Source organism: Rattus norvegicus, chromosome 3, assembly GCF_021556685.1.
Source record: "Rattus norvegicus strain SHRSP/BbbUtx chromosome 3, alternate assembly SHRSP_T2T, whole genome shotgun sequence".
Classification (NCBI taxonomy): Eukaryota; Metazoa; Chordata; class Mammalia; order Rodentia; family Muridae; genus Rattus; species Rattus norvegicus.
Genome location: NC_141536.1, coordinates 47,883,964 through 47,907,988, shown reverse-complemented (window position 1 = coordinate 47,907,988; position 24,025 = coordinate 47,883,964). Strand labels below are relative to the sequence as shown.

At 39.7% G+C, this 24,025-nt stretch overlaps 1 protein-coding gene and 1 long non-coding RNA gene across 6 annotated transcripts in view; one reads left to right on the top strand and one right to left on the bottom strand.

The window, feature by feature from the left end:
- The window catches only part of Fign (fidgetin, microtubule severing factor), a 123,227-nt gene that overhangs the window by 8,199 nt on the left and 91,003 nt on the right, over positions 1–24,025 (top strand).
- Positions 18,496–21,668, bottom strand: LOC148006473 (uncharacterized). Its single transcript, XR_015683529.1, has 2 exons — positions 19,375–21,668; positions 18,496–19,255 (listed from the first exon to the last, which is right to left on the bottom strand). It is a non-coding gene; the product is annotated as an uncharacterized LOC148006473 (long non-coding RNA).

The following is a 24,025-nucleotide window of genomic DNA, read 5'->3' as shown; positions in this document are numbered from 1 at the left end:
TGGTAGACTTTGTCGTAATACTATAGAGTCCTGGGAAGACACGCCTTGATTCTGAGTAATAATGAGGAGTTGGTCTTTTGGTATATACTCCAATGAAAAGAGGAAGAGAAAGAAGTATTTTAACCCACACTTTAGCGATCTTCTACATGAAGGACAGTGGAAAAGTGGCAGGTGGTAGCACGTATCAACCCCTACTTCTCAATGTTCCATGTTTGGTCTACAGTTTCTGTAACACAATTGCAACTCGGCTGCTTATTTATTCTTTTTAATCTCACTCCTATCTTTTATTGCATGCTCGTATGAAATGTCTGGCTTCAATAATGAGTGAGGCTCAAATCTGTTGAAATACATAGTGCTCTGGTAGGCTGCCGTGACTGTGATAGCTTCTGGGCTGCTACAGTAGTCCATTCTATTTTGCCCTCTTCAAATTGAAGCAAAGAATAAACACTTTCTCTCAGATCATATACCTCAATGAAGCTAAATTGTAAATCTTAATTAGGTATGATTCACTGATTTTAATCTAACCGGATAATTATTGTGAGTAGGATAAAAAAAAAGATTGCCTTAATATTGAAGCCATTTTCATTTTAATCCCTGTTTTAAGATGAAACAAATACTGTTAAATAAACAGGCTACTATTATCCTTTTATGCTTACCAGTTAATACTTTTGAATAGGACTGTGTGGCTGGAGGAGTGAGGCATTGAAAGAACAGACTGACTGTTTGCAAACTTTGAATGTTTTTTTTTTTTTTGATAAATTTCACTGCTAGGTATGACAGGCATCTTAAGGAATCTTTTAAAATAAGAACTGCAGGTTTGCTTATCTACATGGGATATCCTCTTGTTCATGTGCACAGACACATCTCTGTGTAAAGCTATTGACGTCATAGATGTTTTGGGTATTTTTATGAGTAATTAGGTTAACGGGGTTAGTTAGAAAATGTATCCTTTCCTGGAAAATGAAAAATTACATTCAGGCAGAGGTAAAGGAGTAGAGCATATTCATGACTGTAAGTACTTAAAATGATATTTTATGACTCGTTTTTTAAAGAATAATACCCAATATGTAACTTGTTAAGAATAATAGCCGCATTTAGCTTTTATAGCATGTCTGTGTTAAATCTGACTCTTCTGTTCTTGAATCCCAGACCTGGAGTCAATTTTAGATCCTCCTTACAAAAGATGTGTGTCTTACGCCCTGGCCCCCACCATCAGTCTGAGTCTCAGCGTTTTATAAAGGAGATTTCGTTCTTGTTGCTCAGGTGATCAGAAAGTGCTGGGGAGGGAGAACCAAGTGCAGACAATTGGGACCTCAAATGGCCCAGTTCTCACAAACTGGAAAAAAAAAGATGAGCAGTTTTGGAATTTTATATGCTCATATAACTAAAGTTTTTTCTGCCTTCAGAAATATTTTAAGTGCACTGTGAATACTATTAAGTTCCTTAATTAAAAAATATGCTTTGAAATCAACCAATTATTGATAGAAACTTACTTATATCTGCTGAGAGAGCAGACCCTTCAGAAATAGATTTAGTGTCTCATTAAAAGGACATTCTTGTGCATGTGCAGAATCTCGTGAGTTTTTAAGTTATGGCTATGTCATCCCTATTGATAACATTTAAACATGAGACTGTTAGGAAATCTAATAACAGGAGTTCTTTGTTCTGTTTTGATCTTTAATGTATTACTTCATGAGCACAGACACCAAATAAATGCTTTCCTTCTTTTCTTCCTCTCTTTATTTCATTTTGTTTTAGCATCAAAGTAAAACTTTTTTTTAATGGGTGGATGGTTTTATATTACTTAATTTTAAAGATACAAAGGGAATCTAGTCTTAGGTGTGATATGGACTTAGGCGTAAGAATGGATAAAACCCTACAGTTTTACAAAACCTCTTATTATTTCTCTGAAATTTCATTACCAAACTCCTGCCACCATGTGCTCCCCTGGGAGTTGTTGAGATGGGTGTGTTGAAAGCACATGCATTTGCACCTAAATACACGTGGATAAACATCCCTCTATACTTTTTTTTGACAAGCAACTCTGCAGTCACTCTCTACTTCCTTACAGGCCAAAGTGCTTCGGCCCATTTTGCACTGTGCATATTGCATACTCTCCAGGACCCTAGCTACCTCAGCAAGCCTCCTACTGCTGAGCGATAATCATACTGTCTACCTGTGTGTATGCACCGTGGTGAGACCTGCATTCTTTACAAACTTATCCGCAAGGCTGATTATTACTTGGTCATCTGGAAAATCAAATTTCCCTTCATCCACTAGTATATGGATATTTAGATTATGAGGAGGTAGTCTGAATAAATTGACTGGGTGTAGGTTATGGGTTTCGGGGAGGATAAAGCTGCCTTTCTGGTTGTGGACAAACTATCCGTGATGAATGGCAACTGGTAGAAAAGGGGGCACAGGCAAAAGTAAAAAGGGAGGAAAGAATGTTGAGGCAAAGTTTAGGGTCCTTTCCCATGTGTTTTTCCTGAAAACAGTGTTGATAATTATGCTGATCCAATTCTAATATAATTATATGCAAAATGGGCACTTACTAGGAATTAATGATCACTGTGCTGTAATCTAAGCAAATTATAATTTCCTGTTAGGAAGTGATAGGTTCTTTATCCCATTCTGAATAGTAGAACTTGTAACTATTTACATGAAAAAAAAATATCTATTTCCAGTTTACCTGCACATAAGTTGAAAATGTATAAAGGCGTATGTGCCTTTAGTGGGGGCTAATTTTATTCTCAGAATCTTTTTTTCTTTTTCTTTTTTCTTTTTCTTTCTTTTTCTTTTGCCACTGATAACTTCCATTTGCTTAGGCCATGGTTAAAGTTATAGAAAATGATTCACTGACATATATCTCTTGTATTGATTCTTTGGGAATGTCACACATTTTATTACCATACGGTTCTGGTCCTTGAAATATATAGGCATGTTTAAATTTGTAAAATTTGATATTTTTTTCTAATGTATTATCATCATTAGTCAGCAACAAAGTTCCCACACAAGGACCTGGCATGGTGACGTGTGCCGTAATTTCGGTGGGGATTCCAAGTCAGAGACCACCCCAGAGTACATAGCAATTCTGCCTCAGGATGATGATGGGGTTACACAGAAAAAGGAAGAAGAGAAAGAAAGAATTCTTCTCACAAACCTCACATATTCATAAGCCCCACTTCAAACTAGTTATGTGGGTGGCTTTTCGGTTTGTTTGTTTGGGTGGGGGGCAGGCGCCATGAAGTGGAAGTAACATAACCTTTTTTGGCTCCCAAAGTGATTTCAAAGGTAGAATTAGTTATGTCAGTCACTTTTACACACCAAGGGATTTATACATCCCGTGAACCCATAAAATCATCACTTTCTTTAGAAGAGCTTTTTATTTACAGGCATAAGTTATTATTCAGAATTGAGTATATTAATGACATTCACTAGAAGGAGCGAACAACTTTCGTTGTGTCCACTAAGAGGAGAGAACAGTCTACCTCAGAGGGCCTTCAGAGTTGACGATGAAGAGAAAACATGGCGGCAGAGGCCCCCAGCCTCTGGCATTGGTTGCCTAGGCAAGTCTTCCAACTCTGCTCACCCTCAATTCTCTTTGTCCTAATGGGAGATGGAATTCCATAACAACTAAAGAACAATACAGGGCTTCTTCTCCATTTGCTAGTGAGCTTGGGTAGCCCTGAATCACGATAAGGACTCCATTTCTCTCCATGAAACACAGGACCTTGTCTTAGAAACAGTGAAGTGAAGGACCATTTATTTCCTGGTTGAGCCTTTCATAGTGTTTATTTACTAAATATAGTTACTAATTGGTCGCAAGCTAAAGTGTGAGATACTCCAGTATGTTGGGAGACAATAAGTATTAATGAGGTAATGCATTTCCTCTGTAAGAAATTGAAAGTCAGATGGACTTATTCAGTGGCCATAGGAACCATAAATCTTCTAAAATATATATGAATTAGATCAGACTGAAAGTTATATTTTCATGAAATGATGGCTACTCTCAGTGTGTATCATTCACCAACTTTGCTTAGGACAGATTTTGACACTTCGTTTTCCTTAAACGCACTAAAAATGTTTTGCATGGATTTGGTGATCTGGCTCAGTTGGTAAAGTGCTTGCAAAGAAGGCCTGGGGACCTGGGTTCAGATTCCTAGCATCTGTGGGAAAGCCTGATTTGGTAGTTTTCACCTATCCTTATGCCAGGGAGGGGCAAGAGAGTTGCCTGGTTTACTGGTCAGCAGTCTTAAATGAATCAGGAAGTGTCAGTTCCAATGAAAGACACTTTTTCAAAAAAAATTAATAAAGAGGGGACAATTGAAAAGGATACTTAATGTCTATATATGGCCTCCAGCACAGATGATCCCCATCACCTCCCCCTCAACACACACACACACACACACACACACACAATTTCCTTTGATCATTAACATCATCTTTTCACACTGAGTATCACTGCGCACTATTTTTCCCCATTAGGGAACTCTACATTCTTATAAGCAGACACATCGGATTCATTTTTAATTTCCTTAGCATGCATACATGGGACATGAACTGTATAGGTGTCCGGAAAACCTCTGGTGATTTGAACTTATCAAAGCAATGGATACTGACATTTTGTTACTCGTTCACTGATCTTTTAAAAACTGCTTAAGATGTTAGATAAAAATTGGTGAAAAGTATTGAAATTGTGTACTTTGACTGAAGCAATAGCATTTCTTTTTATTTATTTTCACATCAGTGTACAGAGTCATGTGTCACGTAGGATAGTTTTTGTCTGCATCCTTTTCCTTGGCTTCAGTTTCTTAGCCAAAAGTCATATTTTTTTTCTTGTGTTCACTACATACCACGAAATTACCAAACAGAGGAAACATAACCCCGAAAATAGTTCTGTAATAACACCCGTGAAGAGAAGCTTACAATCGTTTTTTATGTTGCTGGGGAGGAAGAGTTTAAATTAATCCCATTAGAGCCACACCCTGGTGCTACCCTTAAAACCCCCCAAAACAGAGTTCTCTTCACTACTTTGATTAAAGGCTAGTAGCATCTTTCCCTTTTTAACACTTTTTTTTTTCTTGTGAATTTGGAGTCAGAAAATTTGAGGAAGCAGAGCTATAAAGTATTAGAATTCAGGACTTCCTACAAGCTTTTTGCCACCCTAGGACTGGTTGACTATCCAGCCTTTGGTTGAGCAAAGGAAATTATCAACACCTTAGATGCCTGTTTCTAGTTTCGCTCTCCTCTGGTTAGTGTACTGTATAGATTTGTACCCCGTATTCAGAGCACAGTGCTGTGGGGATATGACAGTACTTGGGGTGCTGAGGCATGGGACACTAACTCGCTGACCTCCTCTTGGATGCTGATTTAACTTGCAGCAAATCTGTAGTTTGTAAATGTCTTTGGTTAACATTTTCATTGGCGCTGTTTTGTTCTGTTTAGTGTCTGACAGTATTAATTTATTTTGCACTAAACACTGGGCTGCAAAGAATTTAGCTGCAAGTCCACCCATTGACCTCACTCTTCCAGTGCCTCAGAGGCTTCAGCAGTCGCATGTGTGTCTGGGGTCAGCTTCCTTCCAAATCTACCCTAGTCTCACAGCAAATGAAGTTACAAAATTTTCTAAGAGAATTTCAACCTAACCGAATACTGAAATTGTAACGGATCACTTCTTAAACAAAAAACAAAAGGCGTACTAGAGAGAAGCACTTGTTCACCTTGCTTCAGAAAAGAGCCCATTAAAAGAAAAGAACAAAATCTACTTTACTGTCATCCTTTGAAATACACATCTTTAAAAGAAGCCTGTACCTTTTTCTGAAAACTCACTCCATCTCTTCTAACTTGGGCTTTTCGGGGATGAGGAGTTCCAGATGCTAGCTTAAGACTTCATGTTGGAATCTGGAGGGGGTCTCGTATACTCTAGGTGGAAGAAAATGTCTGCAGGGTGGCTGCTGAACCTGGATTGTTATAAAGAAGTGGCTGAGTGACAGAGGACAAATGTTGCTTCGTTAATTGCATGGCAAACACTGGACCTTCAGCAAATGGCCCTTCCACTAAAGGACAGTACTTTATTGGTAGAGTCAAAGAGACTGTGACGCAATGTGATCAAAGTAGCAGTACTGTTTCCACAGTTGGTCTGCCACATGTGCTGCCTCCTTAACTCAGTTCTGCTGGCTTCGTGTAACCACTCAGTAAATTTTAGGCAAGTTAGAACTTGCTAAAACAGACATTCAAATCTACCAGATATTAAAGATTGCATTGTAAAGACTTGTGATGGTAACTGGAAAGGTTTAAAAGGTCTGGCTTCAGCTCCTGCTTGATTTATAAACAGGGAGTTGAGGGGTGTTAAATGAAGTGAATGAAGCATCCACACAGAATCTTTGCACCTAAAGGGCTGGTCATTTTTCCTTTAGAGTTTTACTAGGGGGACAATGAAAGATGCTGTGGAGAGGGTCCTGTTAGAAGTTAATGACCACAAAATGTGAGCCATAGCTCCAACTCACTGGTCAACGGCTTATTTTAATTTTGGCTGTGAGTCCAGCTATTAACCTCTGTCTTCTAGTAGTTCAGGGGCTTTATCAACTTGTATTTTGGGGAGTCATTTTCTTTCTCACATATTCTTACCACAAATAACATAAAACTTTATAATGTGATTTTTTCCCCCTTATACAGAGGTACCTGTGAGTAACTGAAATTTTAGTGAGGTTTAGACATGGAAATGTTGAAGAGTGTGAAACTGCATTTGTTTTCAAGTCTGAAAAAAATCATAGTTTTCATATGAATATAACTGTGTGTGTGTCTGTGTGTGTCTGTGTGTGTGTGTCTGTGTGTGTGTTTGTGTGTGTGTCTGTGTGTGTTTGTGTGTGTGTCTGTGTGTGTGTTTGTGTGTGTGTTTGTGTGTGCGTGTCTGTGTGTGTTTATGTGTCTGTGTGTGTCTGTGTGTGTGTTTGTGTGTCTGTGTGTGTGTCTGTGTGTGTGTGTCTGTCTGTGTGTGTGTCTGTCTGTGTGTGTGTTTGTGTGTGTGTGTCTCTGTGTGTTTATGTGTCTGTGTGTGTCTGTGTGTGTGTTTCTGTGTCTGTGTGTGTCTGTGTGTGTGTGTTTGTGTGTTTGTGTGTGTGTCTGTCTGTGTGTTTGTGTGTTTGTGTGTATGTCTGTCTGTGTGTTTGTGTGTGTGTGTGTGTGTGTGTGTGTGGGCATGCTTGCATGTCTTCAGCAGAGCTACCTGTAATATATGGTAACACTGAACACTTCTTCATTCTGAGACAGCGGGTTGGTAACTTCATGCAGATATCATCTGAGTGAACCAATTTAAATCTCCTCTCATTCTTGTCTAAGTGGCTCATGTCTTTCCCTGATGTGGTACCTCTCTGTCCCTTGGGAGTTGGGTTGGGAATGACATTCATTTGAAGTCTTGGTAAGCAAGATTTATGAGAAATAAAAACCGAAACTGACAATGGACAATAAGAAACCATTTAAGATAGGTTAAATATGTATGTGAGGGAAATGCTCTATTACAGAGCTACACCCCCAGCTCCAAGGATGCTTTTAAATTGATACTTTTATTGAGAATCAGTCAATCAAACAAACAAACAAACAAAAACAGTCCTATGTATAGTTTCTTTTCCTAACACTTCCTTGCTCTGAGTGGATGGCCACATTCATTTACATACCATGCATGGCCATACCATCGTCATATTTTGTAGTCATTAACATCTTTTGGTGCCTGTCTTTGCCCAGGGCTTAGTTTAGCCATGCATATGTCCTTGAAGAAATGTAACATCTTTCACAAGATTTTGTCCCAGTGAAATCAGATACCAGTTTTTATTGCAGAACCAAGCCTACAAATGTTTGTCTTTAGAGACAGTTTTAATAGAAAGAGTAAGGTGTAAATCATTTAAGCAATTACCTGCACATCGTGGTTGCAATGCTTGGGTTGTCCTGTAGCCTCAGATGTTTCCAGATTCTAATAATAACCCAGACCAGATATTTACAGCTTAATTTTCTGTGCATGTGCGTGTGTCCACAAATGGCTCCCATTTTCTGTTGGGAAGCTGGGCTACTTAGAAGCCAAAAGAAAAATTAAAATAAATAAAAATAAAAAGTGACTTTATTGCTGGGGATGACAAACATGATTTTTTTTTAAAGTTGGCGCTAGAAACTGAGAAAGCTTGAAGAATAAAAATGCTAAATTCTAGAAGATCTTCACACATAGAACTAAGATACATTCTTCAAATAGCATTTCCCATTATGGATTGAAATAGCCACCGAATTGTATTTAACCGTGAAATACTACACAATCTAAGGGTTTCTGTATTTTGTTTTTAGTTTATCTTCTGGCACTGGTTGAGTTATCATGCAGGCTGCTAGTTTTCTTTGCATCACTACCTCAGAGTTTTTCTTCTTACTAGAAACTAAACAAATTGAAAATAATGATTGGTGGCCATCTGCTGTGCAGAGATTTCACAGATAGCAGTTAACTCTATTTTATAAAACAAGACCAAATGAGTGAGTTATACTGTTGCCAGAAAATAGCAAGCACCAGAGTAATTCTGTTGAACAAAGTGGGGAGATGGAGAACCAGCTTTTCATTATGGGGAATCAGTTGAATGAGCTTTGAGGCTGGGTATCAACAAATCTTTACAGCTTTACGTCTCTCTCTGTCTCTCTGTCTCTCTCTCCCTCCCTTTCTCTCTGCCTCTTCTGCCTCATTCTGTCTCTCTGTCTCTGTCTCTCTTTGTCTCTGACTCTCTCTCTCTCCGTCTCTCATGTGCTTGGGCATGTGTGTGTGTGAGAGAGAGAGAGAGTGTGTGTGTGTGTATGTGTGTGTGTAGTACACATGTGAAGACCACTATTGTTTCCATTCTCAGCCCTATAATTTTAGTCTAAAAAATATATGTAAACTAATCAATGTAGTCACATCTTCAAAATCTTTCCGTCTAAGATTTCAAGTTACACTCCCTAAAGTTGTACAGAAGAATAGACTGGGGGAAGGATGGAGGCTTCCGGTTAGAACTTTTGTTTCCTCAGTGGACTGCGTGTTCATGACTATTGCTTAATCAGTGTAACTTGAAATCATTTTCTTGTCTAAGTGTCTGCCCCCAAAATACCTTAACTGTGAATCAGATTGAGTGTATGTCAAAAAGAGATTGACAGGAAATGAATATTCACATAGTTGCTCTTGAAGTGTGCGTACTCTCTATAGAGCACGCAAAATAGACAAGAGGGAAGCGGTTGTAAAGACCGGATTCAGACATACTAGGTAAAAAGCATGAATTTTATGGTTAATCGTACAGTTATCCACATTGCCTATGCCCAGCCAGTCTCTCTGTTCTATACACATGTTGATTAGATCAATATACTTATTTTACTCAAAGCATATATCTCTCCTCTTTCTAACTTGCACTCACTAGATACTGGGATTTTGCCATACAGCAAGAAAAGTGTTTGAAATGGGCACTATATTGAGTTCAAAGGACCCATACAGTTCATAAATTCTCTGGTGTCTACTGGATTTTTCATCAGGGAGACTTCCAATAAAAATGATCTATTTTAGAAATAATATTGTTTAGTAGGTTGAAATGTGGTGTAATAAAATTAGACCTTCAGTCTTCTAAAGTTACTACTTAGATGGCACCCTTGGGATGGTAAAATGGCTGCATAAGCAGATGAATCAGACGGTCCCACTGATGGGTACATTTGTCAGTCTCTGTTACAGATATAATATATTCTTCTATCTGTAATCCTGACACTGTTACATCCAAATGAAATCAACATGAGGTTGTCATCTTTAAGCAAATATGTTAAGTGTTGTCTTTTGTGCTTTGGATTTGAAAGAAAGGGGCCCAGGGGAGGCAGCATCATGCAAATGGAACAAATCCCATTTCTTCTGAGCTGTGCTGTTTTTCCCCTCCATGGCAGCTGGCTGTGTTATCTTTGTGTGTTTCTCTGAGTGCTGACAATCCTTTCAGTGATCTAAGTTAGGGCACATTAGAAAGTGGAAGCAGCTGTCTGTCGCTATACTGAGAGACGTGTTTGCTCTACTGCAAAGATGAAGGACCATGAATCCTTGACACACTCTCCCCCCTCCCCCCGCCCCGTACTTTCCAACATGATCAACATTCAGACGCACAGATTGTCTGCTTGGACAGTTTTTTGTTCTGACTGACAGCATCTGGCATAGACAAATTTAAAAATACATAGCATGCCATGCTTGGGCTCGGAGCATCCCTTCTTTATTAATCTTCTCATTTAAACCATTCATTTACATTTCAAGAAAGGTTACAGCTTGATATGGTTGAAACGTTGATTTAAAAAAAAATGAATAACCTTCTAATGAAATGTCTTGAATGAGCACCAAGCAGCTAGTGTTCATTAAAAATTACACCCGATTAACAGGGCCTTGAGAGCCTGAGAGGAAAGGGATTTCTTATTGTTTTATCCACAATGCAGGCCAGTGTTTACCTTTCTGGCACAAAGCAAGTAGAAATAATGCCTGTTTTTGCAACACTTCTGATATGGAGTATAACTATGATATGGCCCTTAAGCCCACAAAACACTTGGCCTTGTTTTAACAGCTTTTTCTCCTCCCTCTTAGAACCCTCAGAGGTGTTTCAAAGAAAAAAAATTAAACATTTTCAAAATATACCCTTCTCAAACCCTTTCTTTCCTTGTCCCACCCCTTCCCACTATTTACTATATCTCTGCATCCAGATTTTTCTGAGGGGGGAGGGTATGTTTTCCTGTGGAGAAGTGGAAGACACGTGGATGAAATCCTCTCCCTGGCCTCAGGAGAGCAGAGATGTATCTGTTTGTTTGCGACAGGAGGGTGTAGAACTCTTTCTGTGATTCTCATGCCCCTGCCCACGTCACGGATCCCCACCCATTCACACTCCCTCAGCTATCTCAGTATATGCTTCTCTAACACACCTGTAAAATTACAGTCAACGTTGGCCATGTTGGTCACCCTGCAGCCACTGAGGCCAGGGCTGGGGTAGCTTGGGTAAAGGGAAATCGACCTTTTATCACACAGGTTGGGCTTTTCTATCACTGTAGATTTCTACTGTAGCCACCAGCCAATGCTGAGTGTGACTTGGTTAGTGGTAAGGGCTATTTGCAGGGAGTGGTGACCCAGAATTACAGTCCAAGATAAACACACTCAAGGGCTGGGTTGTACCTATGCAGACCAAATGGGTAACAAGGAAACCGTGAACTTCAGGAGAGCTTCATAAACAGTTGTAAGTAGTTAGAGGGATATTTTTTTAAAAATCACCCGTACGAGGTTATTTTTCATAAGATGAATTTTGACCAATTTCATAAAGCAATAGAAGTTGAATAATGGTGAGAGAGAGATTACAGTTAAGTGTCAAAGCATGTTTGCATTCGTTAATATTGTCAAAGATGCCATGCCTCCTCCATGGAGTGAGTGTGTGTGTTTCCTAATTTTTCTTAATTGTTATCGTGAGCTCTTTTATTGTTGTGAACTTGTTTTATTTGAGCTAAGTGTGTCATTGAAAATCGGTGCGTCTAGAATGAGCTAGACTTTGTCTCCCGTTTATCAAAGTCCTTCCGTGTCTGTAAATCTAAGGTAGACATAATTTGCTTTGTTTTTTCCTCCCCGTTCTTATTCTTCTGATTGCTCCCCCCCCACCACATAAGGATGATAAGAAATGAAATTTGAGTAGATAAGGGCCAGTGTTTTGACTGCTAATAAATGTTTTACAACTCACATTTTAAATATAAATTACTCCTCCTTTTCCTTTCTTTCTTTTTTTTTAATGAACACCTTTTAAAGGTTGTGCCAATGTGTATCTGTAAGCAAACTGGGAATGTGTTAGAGAACACAATTCCCTGGAGGAGGAAGCCAGGTTTAGCAGTAATGCTTTTAATCTGGACTTGTAGAGGACTCGGGAGCATCCATAGATCTGCTCCAGTAATTACCATACCCCAAGCGGCACTGGGAGAGACATTTGCCTAAAAACTTGATGTCTTCATTACACTGTTTACATTTTAATTAGAAACATGAAAATTACTGATTCATACAGACAACTATAGTTTAAGTGGTTTCGTTCACCATCCAATAAATCATAAAAAAAAAAAAATCCCTACAGTTGGCATAAATAGTTTACTAGGAATCATTCATGGGAATAATGTGTTGGCACTATAAGCTGCTTAAAATATGTTTTTATTTTACCAGAGGTAGAATTTGCATATAAATTAGAGAATGGCATTTTAAGTTGACAGTCATTTATGCAGAATACCACCCACATGCAAATACATGTGGCGAGGCATGGGTATCCTTACTTGAGTTTATAGGTCTTACAGTACTGTGGATACAGATAGGCACTCATCGCAGCCCACGAGTTTAAAGCCTGCATGCTATCTTCATGAAAAGTCCTTTCAGAAGTGTTGTGGCTGCTCTAAATATGGATAGCCACAAATGCAATTTTTAATGCGCTGAGCAATCTGAACTTGCAAGAGGGACCATGTTTATTTCTGGGTGTCTGGAAGTGGAGTTGCTGGTTCGCTTGCTCATTTGTGCCTCTCTGACACTGCGCCTCCTCTCACTTTTGAGTATCCTGTCAGGGCTGTTGTTCTAGAACCTGCTCTCGTTTAGGACTGCGGCTGGACTGGAGCAGTGTGGCTGTCAGAGCCCGTTCCTGGGTCAGCAGCGAAGTCGTTGCTTGACTTCTGTGACAGTCGCTCTCAGCCAGTTTTTCCATCAGCAGGGGACAGGTGTCCTCCTCAGCAAAGAGAAATGGGCCTTCCATGTGGCATGTTTCAAATCCCGGATCTCCTCACACAGTGTCTTGAGTTTGAATCCCACCCCCGCCCCAGAGCTGGAGTACTGAGGCACTGTTCAAGCCCACTTGTATAGTTCCCTTGTAACTGCAGACTCCTGCCCTTCCTTCTCTTCCCTCCTTACTCTAAACCCTTTAGCACTGACTGATAGTATGCCGAAATGAATCCAGAATAGCCTCAGACATTAAAAGCCATTTTCTTTTGCTCTATCTTTGCTAGAAAGTTATTGGTCATGGATGAAGGAGGCTCTGTGATTATTTCTGTTTGTTTATTGCTGCTTGGCTGGGAAACCGCACCCAGTGAGCGAACACGTCCACTAGCGCACTGGGAAATTCACATTTCCAGCCTGCTTTATTTCTCATCTTAGACCCGTGAGCCATGAGTGAAAGTGAATTTCAAGAGTATGAGATAGGCAGCCAGTCGGTAGGTGTCCACTCGAAATGCTGGCGTAATCACTGTTTAATCTTTCGAATGTAAACAGGTAACTTGGGCTACCTGCATGGGGTGATTTCTTGGGCTTGAAGGACGGAAGAACAAACCTCACGTGTGGCCACTGGCAGGAAACATCATTTCGCTTGTCTGTCTTCTGAGTTGTCTTTTTTTTTTCCAGAGCTGGGGACCGAACCCAGGGCCTTGCGCTTGCTAGGCAAGCGCTCTACCACTAAGCTAAACCCCCAACCCCCTGAGTTGTCTTTTTAAAGGTGGAGGGTGCTGCCAAAGCTTGAAGGTGCCAAGGAATGGCTTTCTGTTCATTTATGTGCGCTTCAGATTTTTTTTTTTTTTTTTTGGTTCTTTTTTTTCGGAGCTGGGGACCGAACCCAGGGCCTTGCGCTTCCTAGGTAAGCGCTCTACCACTGAGCTAAGTCCCCAGCCCACGCTTCAGATTTTAATGGAAAGTCACTGGGATCCTTTCCATGGTAACAGAAGGAATGGGTCTAGATCATCAGAGGAGGGCTTCTGAAACAGTTACTAGTATTGAGCAGGCAGGGTTCCTAAGCAGGTCTGCAAGGCTCACAGTAAACCCATGGGCACCTGCACCTTGCTTTTGCTTGCACTGCTTCTTTGCGGGCGGCGTGAGAGCTGGCAAGGCCCTTATTAGTTCTTTATACCTCCTAGATGAGATTAGACACAATAGTGAACATCTGTAAGAACAGAAACATGCTGTTCACTTGTACACACAGCAAGATTCTCAGAGTTCTGTGCAGCCTGGTAAATCCTGTCTGCTTTATGCAGTGTGGCCCGGAACGGTTATGTAGTGAGGGAGTGCTGGCTGCTGGCCAGACATTGACTAGGAGATCTTGGGTACCTGAGAGCTTATCAGTTCTTTTGCTTTGTAAAGAGAAAAAAAAAGTGATGAAAATGTTGGTAAACTGCCATGAAGGTTTAAGCCTGCTGGAACAAGGAGCCGTGTAATCAGATTCGAAAATGGAGCTGGAAGATCTCTGCATGGAGAGGAGCCGTCTGTGGACCCTGTGAGCCGCTGTGCAAGTGCCTGAGCTGACCACTTTGTTAGCAAATCAGCTTGTTTGCTACTGCGGCAGGGTGGAAGAGACCGGAGCTTGTGATGGTATGTATCGGAGGGAGAGAGAGAACTCTTGCATGGCACAATCTAATCAGCTTGCAATTAGCTCGGGCCCTACAGTCGCCTTCTTAATTTCCCTCCCCACCCCCTTTGCGTTAATGCTGTGTACTTTAAACAATTAAGTGAGGGAAAGAATCCTTCAAGCAAATCAAATCCATCCCTTAATTTTATCACCCTGATGAAAAAGTATCAGGTGGTCCACTGGTCTCCATAAGGAGCTGGGACGATCTCCGGCTCACTGTAGCATAGAGTTCTTCCCAACTGATGTTTGTGATAATCTTTCAGTGCCCTTGGCGTGGATGGTGAGGAAAGGGTTCATCAGTTCGTCTAGAATTGAAGTTAAAAATCCGTGTGGCTCTGGATTGAAAACCCTTTTGGCTTGGTGGATAGCCTGTGTTTGTTTTCTGCTTTCAGTAACTAGAGGCGGGCTAGGTCCGTGTGTGTTAAAGACAGCAATCTGCGTCTGCTAAATATAAAATCATTTGCTCTGCTGTTTACCCAGGCATCTCTGCACAGAGCCCCCTGAAGCTCTGGATGATATAGCCACTTGTCCACATAATTCTCCTACGTCTCCCTTCCCAAACAGGACTCGCTAAGGTTGAAGAGAACAAGGCTATCATTGCTGACCATGTGTGTGTTGCTTGTTAATCCCTTAAAATAAAATTCAGATCCTCCTGGGGTGGGGGGCAGGAGGGGGTGAGGAGTGCAAGCACGGATCTGCAAATTCAGTGCAAGAGTTTTATATTTCCCTCATTCAAGGACAGTAACTGTGGCGCTGCTTAAGCAAGGTCCCTATTTACTGAAACAAAACAAACCATCTTCAAAACAAAAACAAACAAACAGGCAGTTTTCTGGCACTGCCTCTCCATTCTTTCTCCCCCTAAAAGCGTCCGTGAATGTGCATGAACCCCTCTGGCCAGTTAGATTTATTACACGTTTGTCTGTCGGGAGGTAGAAATAGGCAGCCTTTTACCAGTGTTTAATGAGCTTGAAGAGCTGTTAGGATTGGCTTGCAGTGGCTCCTGGAGAATGCCCCGGAATGTTTTAGGCAGTTTACCTCTGAAATTGTCACTTTCTTTCTGAATGCTCAATGTGGTCATGATGGGAACATAGTGATAATAATTTTATTTGATTACAAGAGCATCATTGTCTGCAACATAGCAATTTATTTTCCCTTCTTAGAGGAGATAATACAGATATTGAACTGTCCATCTTCAGTTTGCTTTCCCAAAAGGAGCAGAGACTTGGAACCTATAGGCAAAGTCTTTGCATTCAGTGTTTTCTCATCTGACAGACAATTAAAAGTTTAATTGTTCACGCGTTACTGCTTGGTCCTGGATGGAAAAGCATGCTTTATTTAGTTCCAGTTTGGCTACGTGTCTTACATTTTGCATTTGAAAAACTCAGTTCTCATCTGACAGAGCAAAAGAGTGGCTAACAAGAAGTGCATTTAAAATTAGGCAAGCCAAGCATCTAAGTTTGCCTGGGGTTTGCTTGAGATTCTGCACTGAATCCTTTCATCGTGCTTTGAAGTTTTCTTTTGTTTGTTTGTTTGTTTGTTTTTCATTAAAACGAAGCTTAAAGGAAATGTATATCACCTGCACTCGCCCTGTGCCAAGGAGCTTCCCTTCATATTCTGCTAGGACGGATTCCATTAGATATGCACTTACTGTACTCTGGATTGTAAATCTTACAATTTAATGGTAATTCAGGGGGCAGGTATTGCTTCAGTGGCCTTTTTTTCTTTCTCTTTTTGTCCCATCTCACACGTGAAATACAGTTACCCTTTACAAGGGTCGCATCTGTAGAATTCAGCTTTAGTACTTTTTAGTAGTTCCTGCTGCACTGGCCTCTAGTTTTAAAACTAGGCTGGCTCTGAGGGTCCCATGTGGGGTGGATGAGTCGGAGGTTTTGGGTGTTATGTGTGGACAGGGTCTAGGGGGGTGGTCATTAAATGGGAGTGTAGGGAGAGACAGACAGACAGAGACAGAGACACACAAAGAGCGACAGACAGTAAGAAGAGATAATAGAGAGAAAGAGAGAGACACACAGAGAGAGACAGAGAGACAGAGAGAGAGAGAGAGTCTGAGTATCAACAGAAGAACCAGAAACATTAGTCTCAGTCTAGCAGATTAATATCTTTTTCTAAATAAGCATTTTCTCTAACCTTATTCTCAATCCAATGTCCCATTTTCCATGACAGTTGAGTCCTGCACTTTGAATCCCTGGGAACACCAATGGCATCTGATTGGTACAGGTCTCTCCTCTGCCTTGCTTACACTGTTAATATCCTCATCCTTTTTTGGACAGTTAGAATTTTTTAATAGAAACAATATATACATTCATAAAGAAATTATAAAGGGATTCTCCTGCAGATAATGAGTTCTCTTAAGGAACTGCAGGTTACACAGCCCACAAATGAGCTCTAAGTGGGGGGATTTAAAGTCCTGCTACAGCATTTAATTTCTTGAGGGAAGGAGTTCAGTTGAAGGTTAGCCTGTTATTGTGGTAACTACTCTGGACCCTGTGCCTCTGCCAGCAGAACTGCACAAAAGGCACTCATTTTTATTTAACATGCAGGGAGGTATTAATCATGGCAGCATTTTCCTCAAAAATTAATCTTATCATATTCATTGTTTCACTAACCATGACAATAATAGGTGTTTAATTACCCAATAAGGACCATTTATAGATTCCATTTGTCCAGCATGCTGGACAAACAGTATTGATTTTGTACTTGGATGCAACATGGAATTGTATTAGACACAATTAGAAATCCAAAGCTGGTGAAATCTACATTTGTTACTGTAGCTGGGCTTGCTTGGAGCAGCCGCCATTCCCTGAAGTCCAGGTGACGTCAATGGAGTAAAGAGCAGCTGAGATTTCACTGACGCGTCATGATGAAAAAAAATGGATGGCCATTACCCCCATATTGTGTATACAAGATTATCTGTATAGATTTTAGTTTTAGTAACGCAGTAAAGAGTTACCTGAAGTGCAAAAAAAAAAAAAAAGGAATGAATGCTTATCTGTATCCAGAAAAGCCAATATATGCAGGGATGCAGGGGAACACAGACTTGGTGTGATATTGTAACTGAGATTTTTTTATTTTTTAGCCTATCCTAGGAGCCTCTATTTTAATATTGACCAAGTTATTAGTTTGAATCAGGGTGGGAACCACACAAGATAAAATCTTAGGCTGTGTTTTGCTGAACCCTCTGTTAAAGTGACACGGAAGACCTCTGAGTCCTAAAGGTATCCTCATTTAAGCAGTGTGGTTTTGTTTGTCTGACTTATTTTTTTAATTAACTAATTAATTTATATTTTATGGTACTGCACATCAACCTTTCATGTAACTGACTATGGTGGCAAAGTCTTGCAAAAAGCTAAACTCCAGCCTGCAATGTGTCCCTCCTTGCTGTGCCAAACACATTTGTGCCTGCATCTGGCACGTGGGAAACCATAATTAGAGAGCACTCTCTTGTTGGTCAGCACATTAATTGCCCATGATCCGCAGCTCTGCTCAAAATTGTGTCTTTTAGGAGGAAGGTCATTTAGCCTTGCGCAAATAAAAGGAGAAATAAACTGAGGTCTGACAGTCAGCGAGCCACCAGATCTTCATAATTTCCCAAGGATATATCGTATCCTCACTAGATTTGACGATATTGTGTTTTTAAGGATAGAAGGCCTTGGACAAGAAATTTCTCTCTTGCAGAAGAATGAGAGTGAGCATCCTGTTCATTGCCACCACCTCCCCAAATAAAGGGTGTTGTTGATTGACACGAAAGGGTATTGTATTTGCCCAGCCCTATTGATTCCTCTTGGAACACCAATGGCCTCTACTTTAGCACAGGAGTCTTAATGTTTGTTTAGAGGGCTCAAAACTTCAGGGCAAGGGCATTTGTCTGAGGATATAGCACCATTCTTACATAGTGAACATTTGCATTATCATTTCTCTTCTGGGCCATAACATACAGTGTAGGTTGGCAATTAAAAAACAGGTACAAACACTATCAGGGTGTTATTTTTTCCCTTAAGTTTTCAAAAATGTGACCAGAAAAGACTTTAATGACATACCACTTAAGAACACTGTTATCTTCATTGTTTCTTCTCTCTCTCTCTCTCTCTCTCTCTCTCTCTCTCTCTCTTGTATTTTTCCTAGATATGTGAGGATGCATTTGTTTATTTTGCTTGGGAGAGGTTGGGGCTGGCAGGCAGATATTCTCCGGTAATGCAATCCGAGGTCTTGCAAATAGTGTGTGTGTGGGTCACATAGTAGATTATGTCTTTGGTCTATGAGCTGAATGGGTGATGCATGGGGTAGTTTGTAAGATAGGATCACAGTTTAGAAATGAGCAAGAAATATGCATGCTGTGGACAATTGCAATATTTTCCCTACAAAGTGAACATCAAGTTTGCAGGATTCTCTGGTCTGGACTCTAGGTCCCTGAGGATTCCTCTGTGTTCTCATGAAATGAAGTCTTTCTTTTTGTTTGTTTGTTTTGTTTTTTTTGTTTTGTTTTGTTTTAGTAAATCACAGACAAACCACTTATTTACTGCATAATGTGAGTGTAGATATTTTTAAGTGAAAGGTGTTTCCTTATATGCAAATTTGGCATCCAAGGCATTTGATGGCCAAATTCTGTCTTTTAGAGTTTCCTCATCAAGAGAATGGTCTGGCTGCTTGAGGGATGTGTGCACACGCATTGGGCTGCACCTCCTCTTACTGCAGCTCCTTTGTGGATTGGTGAAAATGAAGATGAGGCCTTTCTAAGGACCTGCTTCTTCAGCCAAGCTCTAGATTCTATAAGATCATATGTGCTAGCAGATTTATGAAGATTATTCATGGTGTATTAACACTAATTTAGACTCTTTAGGGGAGGAGTGGATTTTAAGATCTTTACTTAATCCTCTTGCTTTAAAGAAACATATGTATATATGTATATGCATGTGCATATGTGTACATGGTGTATATGTATAAATGACACACACACACACAAGCAATGGCGTGGTCATATGTGCAGCCATGGCTTCCTAATATGATAGTATATGGACATTTAAATCCCTCTTTCCATTCTCCCCTCTTTTCCTCCCTCTCTCCCTTTTTCTGCCTTCATTTTCTCTTCCACCCTTCTTTCTTTCTGACACAGGGTCTGTAGGCTGGCCTTGAATTCTTTTCATCCAAGGCAGGGATGACCTTGGATTCTGGATCACTCTGTCTCCACCTCTCAAGTGCTGAGATTACAGGCATGCGCCTCTGCATCTGGCTTTCTGTCCTGCACCACACTGCAGTATTTTGCTTGCACAATCTCCCACCCACTCCTGTACGCTAACACGTGTCGCTGGCGTTATCTCTCGCAGCACCTCCAGCAAGTCTCTCCACTGCCTACTGTCCACTCAGCAGCCTCCTTCTAGCCTCATTGTTCGCTGTTTGAATGAAAGAAATCGATAAGACTGTTAAAACTATCGGAGAACTTTTTAAAACGGAGAAATAATATTTTAATTACTACTGACATGCCAGTTTGAAGCCCATATCCTACTTTATGACAGTTCGGTTTAGAAACTACATTGCTTCATTTCAGTAACTTTATTACCATTTGGCTCAGAGATTGCTATTTCGCCTTGGCCACAGATTTCATCAGTTGCCCGGTTCACCTTTGTCCATGTTATACTTGTGAAATGACCCCTTCCGTTAGTGCTTGTCAATAGTAAATTGCTATATTCTGTGCCTAGAAACACACTGGAGGACGACAACACTTTATTGAATGACTGAGTTTGTAGTTAATTTTTTTTTCCAAAATTAAAACTTAATTGGAATAGTCCTAATTATTACTTAGTGTCCATGAATTAAGACATTGTTTAGGGTCAGCTATTTCTGATAATGTTCTTACTCTTAACAAGAATACAAGACTTTAAGACCATACGTGTGTTTGGAGACCAAGTATGTTTTGTTTCTCTCTAATTTTCTAACCATTCTATTAAACTATAAACACGTGAGGTGGCCAAGGTTCAATTGTCCTATGACATCAAATTATATTTACCTTTGAGCATTGTCTGTGAATGAATCCTTTGTCCACAGAAAGATCTGTTTTGTTTCAAGCAAGGGATATGCAATCTTGTCATGTAATGACAGAATTAAAGAAATTCCAATTTCCTACTGAAAGCTGGCTCTGAATAATATTTCCTTTAAAACAAATAAGCAAAGTGTGGTACTTAAAATATTTATCACCATTTGGGTTTTTCCAACAGTAAATATAGTTGTGATAAATATGTAAATGTGTTAACTATTAAAATATTAGCTATTCCATTGTAACATTTATAGGAAAAGAACGTCACTGCTCCCTTCTTTGCACAGCGCTTAGCTCCTTTATCTCATTAACAAAGCTGTTGCCAGAAATAGAACACCGATAAGTTGCTTGAGGATGGAGGTAAAATAAAATACCACCACTATTGCAGACCCAGCCCTGGGGGACTCGCTCTGGCCTGCAGAGCATCCGGTTTGTCCAGGGTATCAAGAAGCAATTAGGTTGAGATGAATGATTTCACAACTTTACTTTTCTGTCACCTGGATTTCAAAGTCCGTACATCACGGACTTTTGCTTCGTTTAGTTTTTGCTTTGTATATTCTGAAGTAACCAGCCATGAGGTTGTGTACCTACTCCTAGGCAAAGAGAGAGAGGTGAAAGAGCACAAGGGAGAGAGTCAGATAGAGACAGAGAGACACCGAGGGAAAAGGAGGACAAGTGTGGGGAAATAGTGGTTTTCATTACATTCTAGTATCACAAACTAGCATATGGTTGATTCAAATCGGGCTATTGAATAGACATGAAAGAAAAAGTGTTAGAAGTACATACTTTTACTGATGTTAGGCAACAGGAGAGCAAAGAAACATTAATTTCTCCACTTTCAGATGCAGAGGTTTATACCGTGGCTGTGGCTTTCGGGACTAGGAAAGATCCTCTGTGTTTTTTAAATCTTTGGGTATATTTGCTATACATTTTTGTTTGTTTTAAGTAAAATTTTTAAGAACCCAATAATATGTTGTATATGAAAATAAAATTTTGTTATATTTTCAGCCAACGAGAGTTCACCTCTGTGATGCACAATGAATGATTTTTGGCATTGCCTCTCAGAGAAGGATATTTGGGTTCTGTCTAATGTTCAGATCACAGTGGTATCAAGCCAAAAGGATATGTATTCAAATACAAGTGGTAGGATGCTATGCTTCAGGAAGTTATGTGAATTTTGTATTCTATACAGTGTACTTTAGACATACCTTACTAAAAAAATAAATAATTAAAATAAATATCATAGTCTCAATCATAGAATAAATATACACTTATTTAGGCAAAATTTGAATCATTATATTTAGGAATGTTTTTACTGTATGATACTAAAAACTTGCTGTGACTAGAAAAGTCATAATTAAATAAACAGTATTTGAGCAAGCTGTTCGCTATTATTAATAGTGTCATAATTTAAAGTAAAATGATTAAGTCCCTGACTTCACATCCTTGTCTTGAAACATAGCTCTTTTAAAAGGATCTATTCACAAATAATAATGGGTAGAAATCACGAACATGGAAAACTATATGAGCCGAGAGCTTGAGTTTACTGGTAGATCAGTTAAACATCAGCGCTCAAAAGTATAAAGTTTGTGTAGCGTTTAACAGGCCTAGGAAGAGCTTTTAAAGTAACTTGTGTGTAATACGCAATGCTAACAGAGCTTCCCAGAGCCCCAGAGGAAGCTAAAAATGTAATTCACATGCCTACGGCTGCTGGGGATACTGGAATTATGGTGAGCCTGGATAAAATAAGGCTTCTATGCCACCATGTAAATTCTCCAGATGAAGAGAAATGGAAATCTGTGGAATGCTCCAGCAACTTAGAAATACACATACTTATGAATGTGTTTGAAATGGATCTCAAGACACCAGACTTCCTTTAGTGCTTGGCACAGTGCTACTTCTAAACCAGATATGGAGAAACAACACCACCAAAACCAAACCAAACATCTATTGTGGCCCATTTTATCATGGATTTAATAGAAAAAAAAAAGGTTGAGGAGGTGAAGATGAGAAAAAGGAAATCATCCCAGTAACATTTTTGAGTCTTGCTTGAAAGTTAGGGGATGCTATCTTGTGTTGTAACGTTGGCAAAGGAAAGAATACAAACAACAAAAATCATACTACTGAAAGATTGTATAAATGTATAAATACTCTTTTGTACAAGTTTTTAATGAGTGCCCATACTGTTTTACATTTATGTCTCTATCTGTGTGTGTATATATGTTTATATATACATATATAAATAAATGTTTATATATAAATGCTTATATTTTATATACACACCAATTTATCTCTTATCTATTTGTCTGTCTGTCTCTCTATCGTCACTCATATTTAGAAACTGACCTTTGCTGTCATGTGATAATTAAGGAGGTCAGGCTCAGCCTTACTGAGGCCTAGTATTTTTATCTTATAGTAGATGACCTGCGTAGAATTCCTCCACGAGTTCTAAAAGCTGAAGGAAGATGTACATTTCCTTCAAATAGGTTCTATTTGGAAGATTTCAGGAATATAGAAACTGGGTTGTTTCACTTATGTTTTCCTAGTGGCTACCAGGTGTGTAATAAGAATGTTTGAAGTGTGTGTTGGTTTTTTGCCTCTTGGGTAGTGGTTCCTATACTGTGGGTGCAAACCTGAAGAATATTGAACTTCTAGCTCAGGTTTATCCAATTTCTATTTATGACCAAACCAAGCCATATGTTACCTGGTTTTAATTATAAGTGAATTCTGTTGTGAGTAGGAGGGAGACATTCATCCATTTAGAAATGGCCAAAGCTGTTATGAACGTACCTCCAGCTAGTAATGCTGTTCCTCCATCAATGGATGTTGAAGGAAAAAAAAACCAAAACAAACCAGTTTTTTTAATCTGTGAAGGTGTTTTTAATCAGTTAATTAATTAATTGATTAATTTTGCCTTTGTGTGTACGCACAGACACAGACACACATGCATGTACCCGTGTCAGGACAGACATGCGGAGGTCCAAGGACAATTTGCAGGAGTCGCTACTGTCCTTCCACCGTGGTTCCCAAGGCTTAGATGCTACAGTCTCTAGACTGAAGCAAGCACCTTTACCCACTGAACCTTCCTACCAGACCAGTCTGAGATTTTTTCCCTTTGTTATTAAAAATGTTGAAATCTGTGCTTGTTTGGAAGCACATTACTTCCAGGTGATTTGACTGTGAAATGCTGCCTTGGATGTGACTCAACATTTAGACCTCTTCAAGTAGTTTAGCATATTTACCTCTAGTCGAACACCTAGTTAAGGTTGTGCTTCCGTTTCCTTACTGAATATGTGAACTATTCTATGACAGGGATAATAACTGATTAGTTCTGTTGGTGAATGATTATGTGCTATACATTTGTAATAAACTGTGTTTGAATATGCATATATGTGTGTGCATGAATGATTATTGCCAATTTCTTGATTATGATATTTTTCAAAGTGCATTGTTCCCAGATCTTCACAGCCACTGGCTTAGGGTAAGTCAGAATCAGCCTCTGCAACATCTGTAAGGACCCCTTTGTGCCCGTTGCAGTAATTAACTTCAGATTTAGATGCACAACGCACAC